A 20,850-nucleotide genomic window follows, 5' to 3' on the forward strand; every position below is an offset into this window, starting at 1 on the left:
CATTTGTTGTATAGGTGCCTTGCAAATATCCAATAAATAAAAAGTGTTGAGACCTTAGCACTAAAACCCCCATAGGAGGCAAGTCTGCACTTAGCCCATAAGTGTTGAGACCCTATTAGCAAAACCCCCATAGGATGCACATGCTGTACTTAGCCTCCAAGTGTTCAGACCCTAGTCGCAAAGCCCCCATAGGATGCAAGTCTGCACTTATCCCCTAAGTGTTGAGACCCTAGTACCAAAACCACCATAGGAGGCAAGTCTGCACTTACCCCTAAGAGACCCTAGTACCAAAACCACCATACGAGGCAAGTCTGCACTTAGCCCCTAATAGACCCTAGTACCAAAACCACCATAGGATGCAAAGTCTGCACTTAGCCCCAAAACCACCATAGGATGCAAAGTCTGCACGTATCCCCTGAGTGTTGAGACCCTAGTACCAAAACCACAATAGGATGCAAAGTCTGCACTTAGCCCCTGAGTGTCGAGACCCTAGTACCAAAACCACAATAGGATGCAAAGTCTGCACTTATCCCCTGAGTGTCGAGACCCTAGTAGCAAAACCACAATAGGATGCAAAGTCTGCACTTATCCCCTGAGTGTCGAGACCCTAGTACCAAAACCAGCATAGGATGCAAAGTCTGCACTTATCCCCTGAGTGTCGAGACCCTAGTACCAAAACCACAATAGGATGCAAAGTCTGCACTTAGCCCCTGAGTGTCGAGACCCTAGTACCAAAACCACAATAGGATGCAAAGTCTGCACTTATCCCCTGAGTGTCGAGACCCTAGTAGCAAAACCACAATTGGATGCAAAGTCTGCACTTAGCCCCTGAGTGTCGAGACCCTAGTACCAAAACCACCAAAGGTTGCAAAGTCTACACTTAGCCCCTGAGTGTCGAGACCCTAGTACCAAAACCACCATAGGATGCAAAGTCTGCACTTATCCCCTGAGTGTCGAGACCCTAGTACCAAAACCACAATAGGATGCAAAGTCTGCACTTATCCCCTGAGTGTCGAGACCCTAGTACCAAAACCACAGTAGGATGCAAAGTCTGCAAAGTCTGCACTTAGCCCGAGTGTTGAGACCCTATTAGCAAAACCCCCATAGCATGCACATTCTGTACTTAGCCTCCAAGTGTTGAGACCCTAGTTTCAAAGCCCCCATAGGATGCAACTGTGCATTTACCCCCTAAGTGTTGAGACCCTAGTACCAAAACCACCATTGGATGCAAGTCTGCACTTAGCTCCAAAGTGTTGAGACCCTATTAGCAAAAACCCCATAGGATGCAAAGTCTGTACTTAGTCCCTAATGGTTGAGACCCCAGCCAGGGGTCAAGTCCTACAAAAATAGTGAGGGGACGCATTAACATACCAATTGAATGTGGTGTCACCAGAAATTAGCATATCAAGGTGCTCTCTGAAAAAAGTTGTGGGACTCCGTCTCAACTTCAGCCCTGACCCTACTGCCAAAATCTCCATAGGATACAAAGTCTGCACTTAGCCTCTAAGTGTTGAGACCCTAGAACCTAAACCCCCATAGGATTCAAAGTGTGGACAGGAGCAGCCTAAATTATGGGTGTGGCCTAAATGGTGGGTGTGGCCTGAAACCTCCCCATCTAGCTTGATTACTGTCAATACCAAAGAAGGCTTCTACGCTGGATGGGCTTCCAGCTCAACCATGGTCTGATGCAAAAGAAGACTTCTATGCTGGACGGGCTTCCAGCTAAATGACGGTCCAATGCCAAAGAAGACCGCTACACTAAATGGGCTTCCAGCTCAACTAAATACGAATGGCAAATAACACCTCACTTAAGGAGGGACTTCTGGCTCGATGACCTGTCAATGCAAAAAAATACCTGTGGTCTACATTGGCATCGAACTTGATGACTGATCAATACCAAAGAAGACTGCTACTCTGGGTGTGCATCAAGCTCAACAACGGTCTGATGCCAAAGAAGACTGCTACTCTGGATGTGCATCAAGCTCAACAACGGTCTGATGCCAAAGAAGACTGCTACTCTGGATGTGCATCAAGCTCAACAACGGTCTGATGCCAAAGAAGACTGCTACTCTGGATGTGCATCAAGCTCAACAACGGTCTGATGCCAAAGAAGACTGCTACTCTGGATGTGCATCAAGCTCAACAACGGTCTGATGCCAAAGAAGACTGCTACTCTGGATGTGCATCAAGCTCAACAACGGTCTGATGCCAAAGAAGACTGCTACTCTGGATGTGCATCAAGCTCAACAACGGTCTGATGCCAAAGAAGACTGCTACTCTGGATGTGCATCAAGCTCAACAACGGTCTGATGCCAAAGAAGACTGCTACTCTGGATGTGCATCAAGCTCAACAACGGTCTGATGCCAAAGAAGACTGCTACTCTGGATGGGCTTTCAGCTCAACAAATTACTTATGCCAAAGAAGACCTTTGTTAAAGATGGAATTCTAGCTCGATGACCTGCCAATGCAAAAAAAAGAGTTCTGGTCTAGATGGGCATCTAGCTTGATGACTGTTGATACCAAAGAAGACTTCTACTCTGGATGTGCTTCTAGCTCAACGACTGATGCCAAAGCAGACCACTACTCTGATGTACTTTCAGCTCAGTGAATTACTTATGACAAAGAAGACCCCTGTTGAGACTGGACTTCTAGATTGATGACCTCTCAATGCAAAAAAAGACCTCTAGTCAAGATGGGCATCTAGCTTGATGACTGGTCAATACCATTGAAGACTTTAACTCCCGATGAACTTTTGGCTCGATCACTGTCTGATGCTAAAGAAGTGGGATTCGAGCGAGATTATGGCCTGTCAAAGAATCCCTCTACATGGGTTTCCATATAAACAGCTAGATTGATGACTGGCTGATGCTAAATAAGTCCTCTGGTCTAATCGGGTACCACTGGCTAAAACCAAAGAATACATCTATCCAAAGGGAGCTTCTATCTTGATAACTTGCCAGTGCGGAAGAAGTCTTCAGCTCTAGATGGACTACTGAGTTTATGACTGGTTAAAGCAAAGGAATACTACTTCTCTGCATGGGCTGCTGTGTTGATGGCTGATTGATGTTAAACAAGACCTGTACTTTAGATGGGCATCCAATCGTACGAATGGCTAATGCCAAAGGATGCCACTACTCTACAAAGGCCGGTATCTCAATGATGGCCAATCGCTAAGAAGACCTAAGTGCCAGATGGACATCCAGCCTGACTACTGGTGGAAGGAAAAGAAGATCTCTACTCTGACTGGGCTGCCACCCTGATGAAGTGCTCATGCCAAAGAAGACCCTCTTAGGAGGGACTTGTAGGTCAATCACTGGGCAAATTCAAAGAAGGCCTCTGTTCTACATGGGCTTCCATCTCGATTGCTGACCAATGCCACAGGAAAACAATGACCTAAGCACGTACCCGGTACGTCGTACAGTACCTTCCCATCCTGTTTAAACTGATGTGAGTTCACTTGCTGGTGGTCAGGGGCAGAAGGAGGGCTAAGGACAAAACACAAAGAAACCATAGATTCAACAGGATTAAACAAAATACACGGGCGGGAGTAAATGTGCCCCTTTTGCCAATGGTTGTCCATGAAATAACAGAAAATAAAATAACAAATTAAAAATTACCGCATTTTTTTGGTCGAAAAACGAAAATACATTTTGATTTTTTTCCTTTTAATAATGCAGGGAGAGACCCCCCACCACCCTTACCCCACCCATTTTTTAATACAAAAGTACAAAAATATCGAAAACCTTCGGCCCCAAAAAACTCGGTCATTTCTCCTTGGTTAATTTTGCATTCGGTTATTTCTACGGCTATCGTTGCCAGGAGGCAGAATAGACCAATGTGCGCATGGCGGCCATTTTGTGATGTTTCAATCCCGGAAGTTGGCTTCAGCATGGCCTTGAGTGGTACAGAGACGTGATTCACGTGCCCTCGTGTGGCGGGTCTCCTGTCTTCTGCCGCCGCCCATCCATGTGCTCAGGCTGGCACTCTGATCCCTGCCCACCCCACCTTCTTATTTGTGGGTTTGTGGATTTCTCCTCCACGCTGCTTAAAATGAATTTCCGCGGCCGGCTGTGTTTGGGTTGAGGCGAGCAGAGCGGAAATGTTCTAGAAAATAGAAATAATGACCGGGTTGGCCCTGCTTTGTGGGAACACGAGAGCAGTGTACTCTCATTGCACACAGATACTTCAGGCGTGGCGGGGACCGGTCCCAGGCAGCGACATGGGCCTGCTCGATGTGAGGTGGGGATGGGCGGGCCTGTTTAGTATGGAGTTGGTCTGGGTCTGTTCAGTATAGGGTCGGTATGTTGGTACCTGTGCATTAGAGCCTGGTCAATATAGCGTCTATATGGACCCACCCAGTACAGGCTGGTAACTTGCCTCAGTGCCACGCCATGCATTGGGGGTATTATATGGATAAAATGGACTCCAGATGGGACTTATATAGCTGGCCTACAAGCACTGCTCCGTGGGGCCTGCATTTGCCCCAAATCTGCCTGAGGTGGTTCCAGACAGTCTCAACTCCCTGATCCGGACGGGACTGCACTGAATGACCCCCAAACCTCTCTGCTATGAACGGACTCCAAACTCAACATAAGGACCCCCACAAAAATCCCCAAATCCACCTCCGGTGGATATCATTTCTCCAAATCGAACTCAAATTTATATATTTGAGCCCAGACTTTGCCTCTGAAAACTTCATCGGGACCAAAACTTCACTGAAATATAATGAATGACCTTTACGTCTCCCAGCTCTGGACACAAGGACCTCAAATGCGGCCCACATCTGCCCCACATGTGTACCCATCAGTGGCCCTCTGAAAGCATGCCATGAGCCAATATCTCACTTAGATAAGGACGATCATCTCTCCCAATCCCCCACGAGGTGGACATCAGGGTCTCAAATCCCTCTCTGGTGAACACAGACATCAGGGTCTCAAATCCCTCTCCGGTGAACACAGACATCAGGGTCTCACATCCCTCTCCGGTGAACACAGACATCAGGGTCTCACATCCCTCTCCGGTGAAGACAGACATCAGGGTCTCAAATCCCTCTCCGGTGAACACAGACATCAGGGTCTCAAATCCCTCTCCGGTGAAGACAGACATCAGGGTCTCAAATCCCTCTCCGGTGAACACAGACATCAGGGTCTCAAATCCCTCTCCGGTGAACACAGACATCAGGGTCTCAAATCCCTCTCTGGTGAACACAGACATCAGGGTCTCACATCCCTCTCCGGTGAAGACAGACATCAGGGTCTCAAATCCCTCTCCGGTGAACACAGACTTCAGGGTCTCAAATCCCTCTCTGATGAATCCAGACACCAGGGTCTGAAGTCCCTTTCTGGAGAAAACAGACATCAGGGTCTCAAGTCCCTCTCTGGAGAAGACAGACATCAGGGTCTCAAATCTCTCTCCTGTGAACACGGACATCAGGGTCTCATATCCCTCTCTGGAGAAGACAGACATCAGGGTCTCAAATCCCTCTCTGGAGAAGACAGACATCAGGGTCTCAAGTCCCTCTCTGGAGAAGACAGACATTAGGGTCTCAAGTCCCTCTCTGGAGAAGACACATCAGGGTCTCAAATCCCTCTCTGGAGAAGACAGACACCACGGTCTCAAATCCTTCTCTGGAGAAGACAGACATCAGGGTCTCAAATCCCTCTCTGGTGAACACAGACATCAGGGTCTCAAATCCTTCTCCGGTGAACACGGACATCAGGGTCTCAAGTCCCTCTCCGGTGAACACGGACATCAGGGTCTCAAATCCCCCTCTGATGAATCCAGACACCAGGGTCTGAAGTCCCTCTCTGGAGAAGACAGACATCAGGGTCTCAAGTCCCTCTCTGGAGAAGACAGAAATCCGGGTCTCAAATCTCTCTCTGGAGAAGACAGACATCAGGGTCTCAAATCCCTCTCTGGTGAACACAGACATCAGGGTCTCAAATCTCTCTCTGGAGAAGACAGACATCAGGGTCTCAAATCCCTCTCTGGTGAACACAGACATCAGGGTCTCAAATCTCTCTCTGGAGAAGACAGACATCAGGGTCTCAAGTCCCTCTCTGGAGAAGACAGACATCAGGGTCTCAAATCCCTCTCTGGTGAACACAAACATCAGGGTCTCAAATCTCTCTCTGGAGAAGACAGACATCAGGGTCTCAAGTCCCTCTCTGGAGAAGACAGACATCAGGGTCTCAAATCCCTCTCTGGTGAACACAGACATCAGGGTCTCAAATCCTTCTCCGGTGAACACAGACATCAGGGTCTCAAGTCCCTCTCTGGAGAACACAGACATCAGGGTCTCAAATCTCCCTCTGATGAATCCAGACTTCAGGGTCTCACATCCCTCTCTGGAGAACACAGACATCAGGGTCTCAAGTCCCTCTCTGGAGAACACAGACATCAGGGTCTCAAGTCTCTCTCTGGAGAACACAGACATCAGGGTCTCAAATCTCCCTCTGATGAATCCAGACACCAGTGTCTCAAATCCCTCTTTGAAGAAGACAGACATCAGGGTCTCAAATCCCTCTCCAGTGAACACGGACATCAGGGTCTTACATCCCTCTCTGGTGAACACAGACATCAGGGTCTCAAATCCCTCTCTGGTGAACACAGACATCAGGGTCTCAAATCCCTCTCCGGTGAACACAGACATCAGGGTCTCACATCCCTCTCCAGTGAACACAGACATCAGGGTCTCAAATCCCTCTCCGGTGAACACAGACATCAGGGTCTCACATCCCTCTCCGGTGAACACAGACATCAGGGTCTCACATCCCTCTCCGGTGAACACAGACATCAGGGTCTCAAATCCCTCTATGGTGAATACCCTGCACGCCCCCCCCCCCACACACACGTTTTCTATCAACTTCAGAGGCCCCCTGGGAACTATACATGCGACTCTAACTCACCCCAGATCTAGAATCCCTCACAAACTTCCCTCGGATGGATACATTACATATCCCCGTGTATGGAGGGTGGGGGGGGTTTGGGTTACGGAGAAAGCTGGGGTGAGAGGTGCCCGTGGAGGCAAATATGTGGGGGCCACTGCCAGGGGAGTGGAATTTGGAATGGGAGTGGCAGAGGGAGTGGGGTGATTGCAGTGTGTACGGGGAGATGGCAAGAACAGTAAGAGCGAGGGGCTGTGGGTGAGGCGCGGGGTGGGGGGGAGGTGGCGGTGATGCAGGAAAGTGCGAGATGGGGGGTGAAAACAGGAGCTAGACGGGGGAATAGGAAAGGTGGAGAGTTTGTCCATGGTGATGGGAGGGAGGGGAAGAAAGCAAAGGAGGTATGCAGGGGTGTGGGGGTAAGGACAGGGGCTGGAGTGTAACAAGGCCTGGGGAGAAGGTACATGAATGAAAAGCCTGTTCCGAGCGGGGTGGGGGGTCAGACGGGGAGAAGGGGGAAGATGGGCGAGAACGAAAGCAGCGCGGTGGGGGTGCGGGGGCGAAGGAAAGGGGGCGAGTGGGTGAAGGAAGGGGCGACGAAATAACGGGGGGGGGGCAAGACCAAGAAAGGACTCGAGGAGAGCGGTGACAATCAGAAGGAACATTAGTGGGAGGGGAGGGGAGAGAAGAACAGGGAACATGAAAGGGAGGCGTCATATCAGAGGAGAGAAAACAAAAACCGGCATTGGAGGGTGCAAGAAAAGCACAGGGAAAGGAAAAGGAAACTGGAAACACATTAAAAGAAAGAAGAGGAGGAATGACGAGAGGCCAGGAGAGGGGGCCCCCACACACAGGAGGAGACCCTCACACCCAGGAGAGGAAGCCCCACGCACAGGAGAGGAAGCCCGCACTCCCAGGAGAGGAGGTCCTCACACCCAGGAGAGGGGGCCCCCAGATCCAGGAGAGGAGGCCCACACACCTAGAGCGGATTCCTTCACACCCAGGAGAGGAGGCCCTCAGACCCAGAGAGGGCTCCTTCACACCCAGGAGAGGAGGCCCTCACACACCCAGGAGTGGAGGCCCTCACACCCAGAGAGCACTCCTTCACACCCAGGAGAGGAGGCCCTCACACACCCAGGAGAGGAGGCCCTCACACCTAGAGAGCACTCCTTCACACCCAGGAGAGGAGGCCCTCACACCCAGGAGAGGAGGCCCTCACACCTAGAGAGGACTCCTTCACACCCAAGAGAGGAGGCTCTCACACACCCAGGAGAGGAGGCCCTCACACCCAGGAGAGGAGGCCCCCACACCTAGAGAGGACTCCTTCACACCCAGGAGAGGAGGCCCTCAGACCCAGAGAGGGCTCCTTCACACCCAGGAGAGGAGGCCCTCACATACCCAGGAGAGGAGGCCCTCACACCCAGGAGAAGAGGCCCTCACACCCAGAGAGGACTCCTTCACACCCAGGAGAGGAGGCCCTCACACCCAGGAGAGGAGGCCCTCACACCCAGCAGAGGAGGCCCTCACACCCAGGAAAGGAGGCCCCCACACCTAGAGGGGACTCCTTCACACCCAGGAGAGGAGGCCCTCAGACCCAGAGAGGGCTCCTTCACACCCAGGAGAGGAGGCCCTCACATACCCAGGAGAGGAGGCCCTCACACCCAGGAGAAGAGGCCCTCACACCCAGAGAGGACTCCTTCACACCCAGGAGAGGAGGCCCTCACACCCAGGAGAGGAGGCCCTCACACCCAGCAGAGGAGGCCCTCACACCCAGGAGAGGAGGCCCACACACTTAGGAGAGGAGGCCCACACACCTAGAGAGGACTCCTTCACACCCAAGAGAGGAGGCTCTCACACACCCAGGAGAGGAGGCCCTCACACCCAGGAGAGGAGGCCCTCAGACCCAGAGAGGGCTCCTTCACACCCAGGAGAGGAGGCCCTCACATACCCAGGAGAGGAGGCCCTCACACCCAGGAGAAGAGGCCCTCACACCCAGAGAGGACTCCTTCACACCCAGGAGAGGAGGCCCTCACACCCAGGAGAGGAGGCCCTCACACCCAGCAGAGGAGGCCCTCACACCCAGGAAAGGAGGCCCACACACCTGGGAGAGGAGGCCCACACACCCAGAGAGGTCTCCTTCACACCCAGGAGAGGACTCCTTCACACCCAGGAGAGGAGGCCCTCACACCCAGGAGAGGAGGCCCACACACCTAGAGAGGACTCCTTCACACCCAGGAGAGGAGGCCCTCACACACCCAGGAGCGGAGGCCCTCACACACAGGAGAGGAGGCCCTCGCACCTAGAGAGGTCTCCTTCACACCCAGGAGAGGAGGCCCTCACACCCAGAGAGGACTCCTTCACACCCAGGAGAGGAGGCCCTCACACCCAGGAAAGGAGGCCCACACACCTAGAAGAGGAGGCACACACACCCAGAGAGGACTCCTTCACACCCAGGAGAGGAGGCCCTCACTGTGACAGTTTAAGTGCCTGGTCTCCCTTTTCTCCCCCTTCTGTCGAACTCTCCTCACCTGAACCGCTGGAATCGCTGTTGGGGTCCTGCAGACGCCGTCGGAGTAGATAATCCTTCTCCTTTTTCCGATGAGCTTGCTTGTCACGGAGGGAGGCCACCGTGACCGCTGGAGAGAACAGCTGTCTGAGGACCTCCCTTCCGGAACCAAGCCGAAATAGGGGAAAAAACCCCGAATGGGGAAAAAACCCTTGGACTCCTCTGGTCTGTAGCCCGGAAGACGTAGTTCCAGCCGGAAAGTAGACTTTCAGATGGGTAGGAGGTAGATAGTAGACTGGATCCGTATGTGTACTAGAAGGTAACACAGCAGTAGAACAGAGGAATCCTGTTGTGGGAGCCGGAACTCCCACCAGCCAAGGCCTGCAAGGGGGTTTAGGACCGTAGGAGAGGAGAGAGGTAAACAAAGGAGAAAAGCGCCAGGCAAGTAGAGAGAAAAGAAAGGAAAAGCACAGGGAAAAGGGGCGGCGCCTATCCGCGGGGATGGGGCCGCACGAAAAGAGAAAACAGAAGCCGCCGAGGCAGGGCGGCAGCAGAGAAAACTGGAGGGAAGAGTAGTAGAAAAAACCCTCGCGGAAGGGCGCGAGTGGCTGGAGCCTGGAGCCTGGACCCTGGACAGCGCGAAGGCAGGAGCGAAGAAACCCGGAAGAGCGAGAGCTTCCAAAGGAAAGTTGCAACGCAGGGACCGCTGGGCCGGGAGAGTAGATATACTCCCAGCGGCCCCGCGCTACAAGGAGGAAAAAGTAACGGACACAAAGGAGGGACTAGTACCTCCCGTACCTGTGTCCCAAAGCCCAGCGCGGAAGAAACCGCCAGTCGGAACGCCTGCGGGTGACACTCACACCCAGGAGAGGACTCCTTCACACCCAGGAGAAGAGGCCCTCACACCCAGGAGAGGAGGCCCACACACCTAGAGAGGACTCCTTCACACCCAGGAGAGGAGGCCCTCACACACCCAGGAGCGGAGGCCCTCACACACAGGAGAGGAGGCCCTCACACCTAGAGAGGTCTCCTTCACACCCAGGAGAGGAGGCCCTCACACGCAGAGAGGACTCCTTCACACCCAGGAGAGGAGGCCCTCAGACCCAGAGAGGACTCCTTCACACCCAGGAGAGGAGGCCCTCACACACCCGGAGTGGAGGCCCTCACACACAGGAGAGGAGGCCCTCACACCTAGAGAGGTCTCCTTCACACCCAGGAGAGGAGGCCCACACACCCAGAGAGGACTCCTTCACACCCAGGAGAGGAGGCCTTCACACCCAGAGAGGACTCCTTCACACCGAGGAGAAGATGCCCTCACACACCCAGGAGCGGAGGCCCTCACACACAGGAGAGGAGGCCCTCACACCTAGAGAGGTCACCATCACACCCAGGAGAGGAGGCCCTCACACCCAGAGAGGACTCCTTCACACTCAGGAGAGGAGGCCCTCACACACCCAGGAGAGGAGGCCCTCACACACCCAGGAGAGAAGGCCCACACACCCAGGAGAGGAGGCCATCACACCCAGGAGAGGAGGCCCTCACACCCAGGAGAGGAGGCCCTCACACCCAGAGAGGACTCCTTCACACCCAGGAGAGGAGGCCCTCCCACACCCAGGAGCGGAGGCCCTCACACACAGGAGAGGAGACCCTCACACCTAGAGAGGTCTCCTTCACACCCAGGAGATGAGGCCCACACACACCCAGGAGCGGAGGCCCTCACACACAGGAGAGGACTCATTCCCACCCAGGAGAGGAGGCCCTCACACCCAGGAGAGGAGGCCCACACACCTAGAGAGGACTCCTTCACACCCAGGAGTGGTGGCCCTCACGCACCCAGGAGCGGAGGCCCTCACACACAGAAGAGGAGGCCCTCACACCTAGAGAGGTCTCCTTCACACCCAGGAGAGGAGGCCAGCACACCAGAGAGGACTCCTTCACATCCAGGAGAGGAGGCCCTCTGACCCAGAGAGGACTCCTTCACACCCAGGAGAGGAGGCCCTCACACACAGGAGAGGAGGCCCTCACACCTAGAGAGGACTCCTTCACACCCAGGAGAGGTGGAGAGTTTGTCCATGGTGATGGGAGGGAGGGGAAGAAAGCAAAGGAGGTATGCAGGGGTGTGGGGGTAAGGACAGGGGCTGGAGTGTAACAAGGCCTGGGGAGAAGGTACATGAATGAAAAGCCTGTTCCGAGCGGGGTGGGGGGTCAGACGGGGAGAAGGGGGAAGATGGGCGAGAACGAAAGCAGCGCGGTGGGGGTGCGGGGGCGAAGGAAAGGGGGCGAGTGGGTGAAGGAAGGGGCGACGAAATAACGGGGGGGGGGCAAGACCAAGAAAGGACTCGAGGAGAGCGGTGACAATCAGAAGGAACATTAGTGGGAGGGGAGGGGAGAGAAGAACAGGGAACATGAAAGGGAGGCGTCATATCAGAGGAGAGAAAACAAAAACCGGCATTGGAGGGTGCAAGAAAAGCACAGGGAAAGGAAAAGGAAACTGGAAACACATTAAAAGAAAGAAGAGGAGGAATGACGAGAGGCCAGGAGAGGGGGCCCCCACACACAGGAGGAGACCCTCACACCCAGGAGAGGAAGCCCCACGCACAGGAGAGGAAGCCCGCACTCCCAGGAGAGGAGGTCCTCACACCCAGGAGAGGGGGCCCCCAGATCCAGGAGAGGAGGCCCACACACCTAGAGCGGATTCCTTCACACCCAGGAGAGGAGGCCCTCAGACCCAGAGAGGGCTCCTTCACACCCAGGAGAGGAGGCCCTCACACACCCAGGAGTGGAGGCCCTCACACCCAGAGAGCACTCCTTCACACCCAGGAGAGGAGGCCCTCACACACCCAGGAGAGGAGGCCCTCACACCTAGAGAGCACTCCTTCACACCCAGGAGAGGAGGCCCTCACACCCAGGAGAGGAGGCCCTCACACCTAGAGAGGACTCCTTCACACCCAAGAGAGGAGGCTCTCACACACCCAGGAGAGGAGGCCCTCACACCCAGGAGAGGAGGCCCCCACACCTAGAGAGGACTCCTTCACACCCAGGAGAGGAGGCCCTCAGACCCAGAGAGGGCTCCTTCACACCCAGGAGAGGAGGCCCTCACATACCCAGGAGAGGAGGCCCTCACACCCAGGAGAAGAGGCCCTCACACCCAGAGAGGACTCCTTCACACCCAGGAGAGGAGGCCCTCACACCCAGGAGAGGAGGCCCTCACACCCAGCAGAGGAGGCCCTCACACCCAGGAAAGGAGGCCCCCACACCTAGAGGGGACTCCTTCACACCCAGGAGAGGAGGCCCTCAGACCCAGAGAGGGCTCCTTCACACCCAGGAGAGGAGGCCCTCACATACCCAGGAGAGGAGGCCCTCACACCCAGGAGAAGAGGCCCTCACACCCAGAGAGGACTCCTTCACACCCAGGAGAGGAGGCCCTCACACCCAGGAGAGGAGGCCCTCACACCCAGCAGAGGAGGCCCTCACACCCAGGAGAGGAGGCCCACACACTTAGGAGAGGAGGCCCACACACCTAGAGAGGACTCCTTCACACCCAAGAGAGGAGGCTCTCACACACCCAGGAGAGGAGGCCCTCACACCCAGGAGAGGAGGCCCTCAGACCCAGAGAGGGCTCCTTCACACCCAGGAGAGGAGGCCCTCACATACCCAGGAGAGGAGGCCCTCACACCCAGGAGAAGAGGCCCTCACACCCAGAGAGGACTCCTTCACACCCAGGAGAGGAGGCCCTCACACCCAGGAGAGGAGGCCCTCACACCCAGCAGAGGAGGCCCTCACACCCAGGAAAGGAGGCCCACACACCTGGGAGAGGAGGCCCACACACCCAGAGAGGTCTCCTTCACACCCAGGAGAGGACTCCTTCACACCCAGGAGAGGAGGCCCTCACACCCAGGAGAGGAGGCCCACACACCTAGAGAGGACTCCTTCACACCCAGGAGAGGAGGCCCTCACACACCCAGGAGCGGAGGCCCTCACACACAGGAGAGGAGGCCCTCGCACCTAGAGAGGTCTCCTTCACACCCAGGAGAGGAGGCCCTCACACCCAGAGAGGACTCCTTCACACCCAGGAGAGGAGGCCCTCACACCCAGGAAAGGAGGCCCACACACCTAGAAGAGGAGGCACACACACCCAGAGAGGACTCCTTCACACCCAGGAGAGGAGGCCCTCACTGTGACAGTTTAAGTGCCTGGTCTCCCTTTTCTCCCCCTTCTGTCGAACTCTCCTCACCTGAACCGCTGGAATCGCTGTTGGGGTCCTGCAGACGCCGTCGGAGTAGATAATCCTTCTCCTTTTTCCGATGAGCTTGCTTGTCACGGAGGGAGGCCACCGTGACCGCTGGAGAGAACAGCTGTCTGAGGACCTCCCTTCCGGAACCAAGCCGAAATAGGGGAAAAAACCCCGAATGGGGAAAAAACCCTTGGACTCCTCTGGTCTGTAGCCCGGAAGACGTAGTTCCAGCCGGAAAGTAGACTTTCAGATGGGTAGGAGGTAGATAGTAGACTGGATCCGTATGTGTACTAGAAGGTAACACAGCAGTAGAACAGAGGAATCCTGTTGTGGGAGCCGGAACTCCCACCAGCCAAGGCCTGCAAGGGGGTTTAGGACCGTAGGAGAGGAGAGAGGTAAACAAAGGAGAAAAGCGCCAGGCAAGTAGAGAGAAAAGAAAGGAAAAGCACAGGGAAAAGGGGCGGCGCCTATCCGCGGGGATGGGGCCGCACGAAAAGAGAAAACAGAAGCCGCCGAGGCAGGGCGGCAGCAGAGAAAACTGGAGGGAAGAGTAGTAGAAAAAACCCTCGCGGAAGGGCGCGAGTGGCTGGAGCCTGGAGCCTGGACCCTGGACAGCGCGAAGGCAGGAGCGAAGAAACCCGGAAGAGCGAGAGCTTCCAAAGGAAAGTTGCAACGCAGGGACCGCTGGGCCGGGAGAGTAGATATACTCCCAGCGGCCCCGCGCTACAAGGAGGAAAAAGTAACGGACACAAAGGAGGGACTAGTACCTCCCGTACCTGTGTCCCAAAGCCCAGCGCGGAAGAAACCGCCAGTCGGAACGCCTGCGGGTGACACTCACACCCAGGAGAGGACTCCTTCACACCCAGGAGAAGAGGCCCTCACACCCAGGAGAGGAGGCCCACACACCTAGAGAGGACTCCTTCACACCCAGGAGAGGAGGCCCTCACACACCCAGGAGCGGAGGCCCTCACACACAGGAGAGGAGGCCCTCACACCTAGAGAGGTCTCCTTCACACCCAGGAGAGGAGGCCCTCACACGCAGAGAGGACTCCTTCACACCCAGGAGAGGAGGCCCTCAGACCCAGAGAGGACTCCTTCACACCCAGGAGAGGAGGCCCTCACACACCCGGAGTGGAGGCCCTCACACCTAGAGAGGTCTCCTTCACACCCAGGAGAGGAGGCCCACACACCCAGAGAGGACTCCTTCACACCCAGGAGAGGAGGCCTTCACACCCAGAGAGGACTCCTTCACACCGAGGAGAAGATGCCCTCACACACCCAGGAGCGGAGGCCCTCACACACAGGAGAGGAGGCCCTCACACCTAGAGAGGTCACCATCACACCCAGGAGAGGAGGCCCTCACACCCAGAGAGGACTCCTTCACACTCAGGAGAGGAGGCCCTCACACACCCAGGAGAGGAGGCCCTCACACACCCAGGAGAGAAGGCCCACACACCCAGGAGAGGAGGCCATCACACCCAGGAGAGGAGGCCCTCACACCCAGGAGAGGAGGCCCTCACACCCAGAGAGGACTCCTTCACACCCAGGAGAGGAGGCCCTCCCACACCCAGGAGCGGAGGCCCTCACACACAGGAGAGGAGACCCTCACACCTAGAGAGGTCTCCTTCACACCCAGGAGATGAGGCCCACACACACCCAGGAGCGGAGGCCCTCACACACAGGAGAGGACTCATTCCCACCCAGGAGAGGAGGCCCTCACACCCAGGAGAGGAGGCCCACACACCTAGAGAGGACTCCTTCACACCCAGGAGTGGTGGCCCTCACGCACCCAGGAGCGGAGGCCCTCACACACAGAAGAGGAGGCCCTCACACCTAGAGAGGTCTCCTTCACACCCAGGAGAGGAGGCCAGCACACCAGAGAGGACTCCTTCACATCCAGGAGAGGAGGCCCTCTGACCCAGAGAGGACTCCTTCACACCCAGGAGAGGAGGCCCTCACACACAGGAGAGGAGGCCCTCACACCTAGAGAGGACTCCTTCACACCCAGGAGAGGAGGCCCTCACACCCAGAGAGGACTCCTTCACTCCCAGGAGAGGAGGCCCTCAGACCCAGAGAGGACTCCTTCACACCCAGGTGAGGAGGCCCTCACACACCCAGGAGAGGAGGCCCTCATACACTCAAGAGAGAAGGTCCTCATTTCATGGAGAGTTGCTGTTTGTACGCAGGACATTGCCCCTGTAATACAGAGGAGGTGGTCCTTACACCCAGAGAGGTGCCTCCTAAACTCCAGACTGTCACGAGTAGTGCCCCTCAGACCCAGGACATGTGCCTCTTCCCACTTCGACAGATCCACGAGAGCAGCCTCTTTCTACCCTCACGATGATACGTCCTCTGCCTCTCACAGTGCCCGCCCCTTGTGCCCCAGCCTGCCTTGTAATGTCATCATGTGACGCAGGGGCGTTGCTGGGGGGGGGCTAAGGGGGATATAGCCCCTGATCTTTTGGTTGTAGCCCCTGATAGAATCTCAGGAGCTACAACCAAAAGACTAGCTAGCCCCCAGTCCCAACAGTTCCAACATCAGCTTAGCCCCGGGTCTTTTCCAGACCTAGGAACTCCCCTGATGTGACTTCAAGCCTCACGCATGTCTAGATTTCTGCTCTTTTGTCTCATCTGGTTTACGTTAAAAACGTTCTCCTGGGTTTGAAGTGGGAGGAGCAGGGGCGAAGTCTCGTGACTGCTGTTGGCAGCGTTTTACCGGGGTGGGCAGCCTGGATGGGCCCGCCGGTTCCAAGCAGAAGTCGCTAGGATCTGCCTAGCTAAGCATTTACCCATCCATCCATTACTAATGTAAAAGCAAAGACAAAGCTGGAGACCACATACTGTCTGCAATGCTTTACAGGACTGGGCAGCCTGGATGGGCCTGCTGGTTCCAAGCAGAAGTCAGTATGATCTGCCTAGCTAAACATTTACCCATCCATCCATGGCCTAATGTAAGAGCAAAGACAAAGCTGGAGACCAAGTACCCTCTGCAATGCTTTACAGGACTGGGCAGCCTGGATGGGCCCGCCGGTTCCAAGCAGAAGGCGGTATGATCTGCCTACCTAAGCATGTATCCATCCATGGCCTAATGTGAGAGCAAAGACAAAACTGGAGACCATGTACTGTCTGCAATGCTTTACAGGACTGGGCAGCCTGGATGGGCCTGCCGGTTTCAAGCAGAAGGCGGTATGATCTGCCTAGCTAAGCATTTACCCATCCATCCATGGCCTAATGTAAGAGCAAAGACAAAGCTGGAGACCAAGTACTTCCTGCAATGCTTTACAGGACTGGGCAGCCTGGATGGGCCTGCCGGTTCCAAGCAGAAGGTGGTATGATCTGCCTAGCTAAGCATTTACCCATCCATCCATCGCCTAATGTAAGAGCAAAGACAAAGCTGGAGACCAAGTACTTCCTGCAATGCTTTACAGGACTGGGCAGCCTGGATGGGCCTGCCGGTTCCAAGCAGAAGGTGGTATGATCTGCCTAGCTAAGCATTTACCCATCCATCCATCGCCTAATGTAAGAGCAAAGACAAAGCTGGAGACCAAGTACTGTCTGCAATGCTTTACAGGACTGGGCAGCCTGGATGGGCCGGCCGGTTCTAAGCAGAAGGCGGTGTGATCTGCCTAGCTAAGCATTCACCCACCCATTTCCTCTACTCTCCTCATGGACTTTTTCAGTCCAGATTGGATATTTCGGAATGGTGAAATCTGATTTTTTCCAACTTAAAATAATCAAAAACGGTTCTCCACATAAAGATTCTTAAGGCCACTTGGGCCTTACTTTGGGGGGGAGCCTCTCTTGGAACTCTGAGTATTGTGTGCAGGTTTAGACATCCTTATATATAAAAAAAGACATTTATGTAATATTATGAAGTTACTTCTGTGGCCGGGTTCTTTGATAGAATTTAATTTGTAACCCCTGTAGATTGGAGTCCAACTGCAGCTAACTGCCTTGCAGGATCGTCTATGAGAACATTGCCAATTTGTATGACAGTGTTGCTGTTCCGTACAAAAATTATTGAATGGATTGACTCCTACCACAATTGACAAGGTTGGTCCCCAAAAAAAGTTTTTCCTTCAGCAAAGTTGCCTTTCTAAACATACTTGCATGTGGGTATTGATGTTTCCCCATTGGATCCTTCCTCCTTTTCACTTGAGTTGGATTCTACAGTCTTTTCTTTCCGCCTTCCTCATAATCTACACCTGGTTGGTCTAGGGACACTGATTTCTCTTGGTAGCACTCCATGCATGACGCCCTGAGATTTTAATCCCAATATATGTAAATATTGGGCTACTTATAGCAGGACAGTAGCAGAACAATGTATGTCTGCAATTTAGTGTAGTGGAGTCATGTATTGCTATTTTTCTTCCCCGCTTTCTTGGACTTGGTCTCTTCTTTTTCTTTTTTCACAATTTGTGGGATAGGGAACTGATGGGCCCTTATATTTGTGTTTGCTTTTAGACAACTACCCTTAATCTCCTAATGAAGACGTATTAAACCATCTTTCACACGTCGAAACCGGTCGAGAAAAACCTAGGATAAGGCTGCTTATGAAGATCTTGTTTGGCCTATCCCGATTGCTGACCACAGTTTTCAAAAATCTACTTTGGTCATGCATTAAGCGTTGTTGCTGCTGACCACTTAAAAATGTATTGTGGCCCTGCACTATGCGTTGTTTTGCACAAAAATTGATTGTATAATTATGAAATTGTATATGAATTGTTATATTTGTTATATGTTTTTATCTTGTAATTGTCGATGAGGTGCATGAGCTTATGGATGGATGTAGTATGAATGCGGGTAAATGTTTCTATGATTAAATAGGATGTATTTTATCAAACTGTTTTGTTTTTAAGTATTCCTGCTATGTAAAATTAAAATTGCTACAGTGCAGATTAATTCGTGACTAAATTCACAAAGAAAAAAAATGTATTGGGTATAATAAAATCCTTAATACGCCTTTCTTTTCTGAGAATTATTTCCTCTGGATTTTCTTTCCGAGACAAACTATTACGGTAATACCCTAATCTAGAGTGTGGGGTCTCCTGTGCCTTTCAGTGACAATGCAATGCTTTACAGGACTGGGCAGCCTGGATGGGCCAGCCGGTTCCAATCAGAACGGGGTGTGATCTGCCTAGCTAAGCATTTACCCATCCATGGCCTAATGTAAAAGCAAAGACAAAGCTGGAGACCAAGTACTGTCTGCAATTCTTTACAGGACTGGGCAGCCTGGATGGGCCCGCCGGTGCCAAGCAGAAGGCAGTATGATCTGCCTAGCTAAGCATTTATCCATCCACCCATGGCCTAATGTAAGAGCAAAGATAAAGCTGGAGACCAAGTACTGTCTGCAATGCTTTACAGGACTGGGCAGCCTGGATGGGCCCGCCAGTTCCAAGCAGAAGGCGGTGTGATCTGCCTAGCTAAGCATTTACCCATCCATCCATGGCCTAATGTAAAAGCAAAGACAAAGCTGGAGACCAAGTACTGTCTGCAATTCTTTACAGGACTGGGCAGCCTGGATGGGCCCGCCGGTGCCAAGCAGAAGGCAGTATGATCTGCCTAGCTAAGCATTTACCCATCCACCCATGGCCTAATGTAAGAGCAAAGACACAGCTGGGGACCATGTACTGCCTGCAATGCTTTACAGGACTGGGCAGCCTGGATGGGCCCGCCGGTGCCAAGCGGAAGTCGCTAGGATCTGCCTAGCTAAGCATTTACCCATCCACCCATGGCCTAATGTAAAAGCAAAGACAAAGCTGGAGACCAAGTCCTGTATGCAATCCTTTACAGGACTGGGCAGCCTGGATGGGCCCGCCGGTTCCAATCAGAAGGGGGTGTGATCTGCCTAACTGAGCATTTACCCATCCATGGCCTAATGTAAAAGCAAAGACAAAGCTGGAGACCAAGTACTGTCTGCAATGCTTTACAGGACTGGGCAGCCTGGATGGGCCTGCTGGTTCCAAGCAGACGGCGGTATGATCTGCCTAGCTAAGCATTTATCCATCCATCCTTCCATGGCCTAATGTAAGGGCAAAGACAAAGCTGGAGACCAAGTACTGCCTGCAATGCTTTACAGGACTGGGCAGCCAGGATGAGCCCGCCGGTTCCAAGCAGAAGGCGGTGTGATCTGCCTAGCTAAGCATTCACCCATCCATCCATGGCCTAAAGTAAGAGCAAAGACAAAGCTGGAGACCAAGTACTGTCTGCAATGCTTTACAGGACTGGGCAGCCTGGATGGGCCTGCTGGTTCCAAGCAGACGGCGGTATGATCTGCCTAGCTAAGCATTTATCCATCCATCCATCGCCTAATGTAAAAGCAAAGACAAAGCTGGAGACCAAGTACTGCCTGCAATGCTTTACAGGACTGGGCAGCATGGATGGGCCCGCCGGTTCCAAGCAGAAGGGGGTGTGATCTGCCTAGCTAAGCATTTACCCATCCATCCATCGCCTAATGTAAGAGCAAAGACAAAGCTGGAGACCAAGTACTGTCTGCAATGCTTTACAGGACTGGGCAGCCTGGATGGGCCCGCCGGTTCCAAGCAGAAGGGGGTGTGATCTGCCTAGCTAAGCATTTACCCATCCATCCATCGCCTAATGTAAGAGCAAAGACAAAGCTGGAGACCAAGTACTGTCTGCAATGCTTTACAGGACTGGGCAGCCTGGATGGGCCCGCCGGTGCCAAGCAGAAGGCGGTATGATCTGCCTAGCTAAGCATTTACCCATCCATCCATCCATGGCCTAATGTAAGAGCAAAGACAAAGCTGGAGACCAAGTACTGTCTGCAATGCTTTACAGGACTGGGCAGCCTGGATGGGCCCGCCGGTTCCAAGCAGAAGGGGGTGTGATCTGCCTAGCTAAGCATTCACCCATCCATCCATCGCCTAATGTAAAAGCAAAGACAAAGCTGGAGACCAAGTACTGTCTGTAATGCTTTACAGGACTGGGCAGCCTGGATGGGCCCACCGGTGACAAGCAGAAGGCGGTATGATCTGCCTAGCTAAGCATTTACCCATCCATCCATCCATGGCCTAATGTAAGAGCAAAGACACAGCTGGAGACCATGTACTGCCTGCAATGATTTACAGGACTGGGCAGCCTGGATGGGCCCGCCGGTGCCAAGCAGAAGGCAGTATGATCTGCCTAGCTAAGCCATCCATCCATGGCCCAATGTGAGAGCAAAGACAAAGCTGGAGACCAAGTACTGTCTGCAATGCTTTACAGG

Source organism: Ambystoma mexicanum, chromosome 13 (genome assembly GCF_040938575.1).
Source record: "Ambystoma mexicanum isolate Mex_15411 chromosome 13, UKY_AmexF1_1, whole genome shotgun sequence".
In the NCBI taxonomy this organism is placed as follows: domain Eukaryota; kingdom Metazoa; phylum Chordata; class Amphibia; order Caudata; family Ambystomatidae; genus Ambystoma; species Ambystoma mexicanum.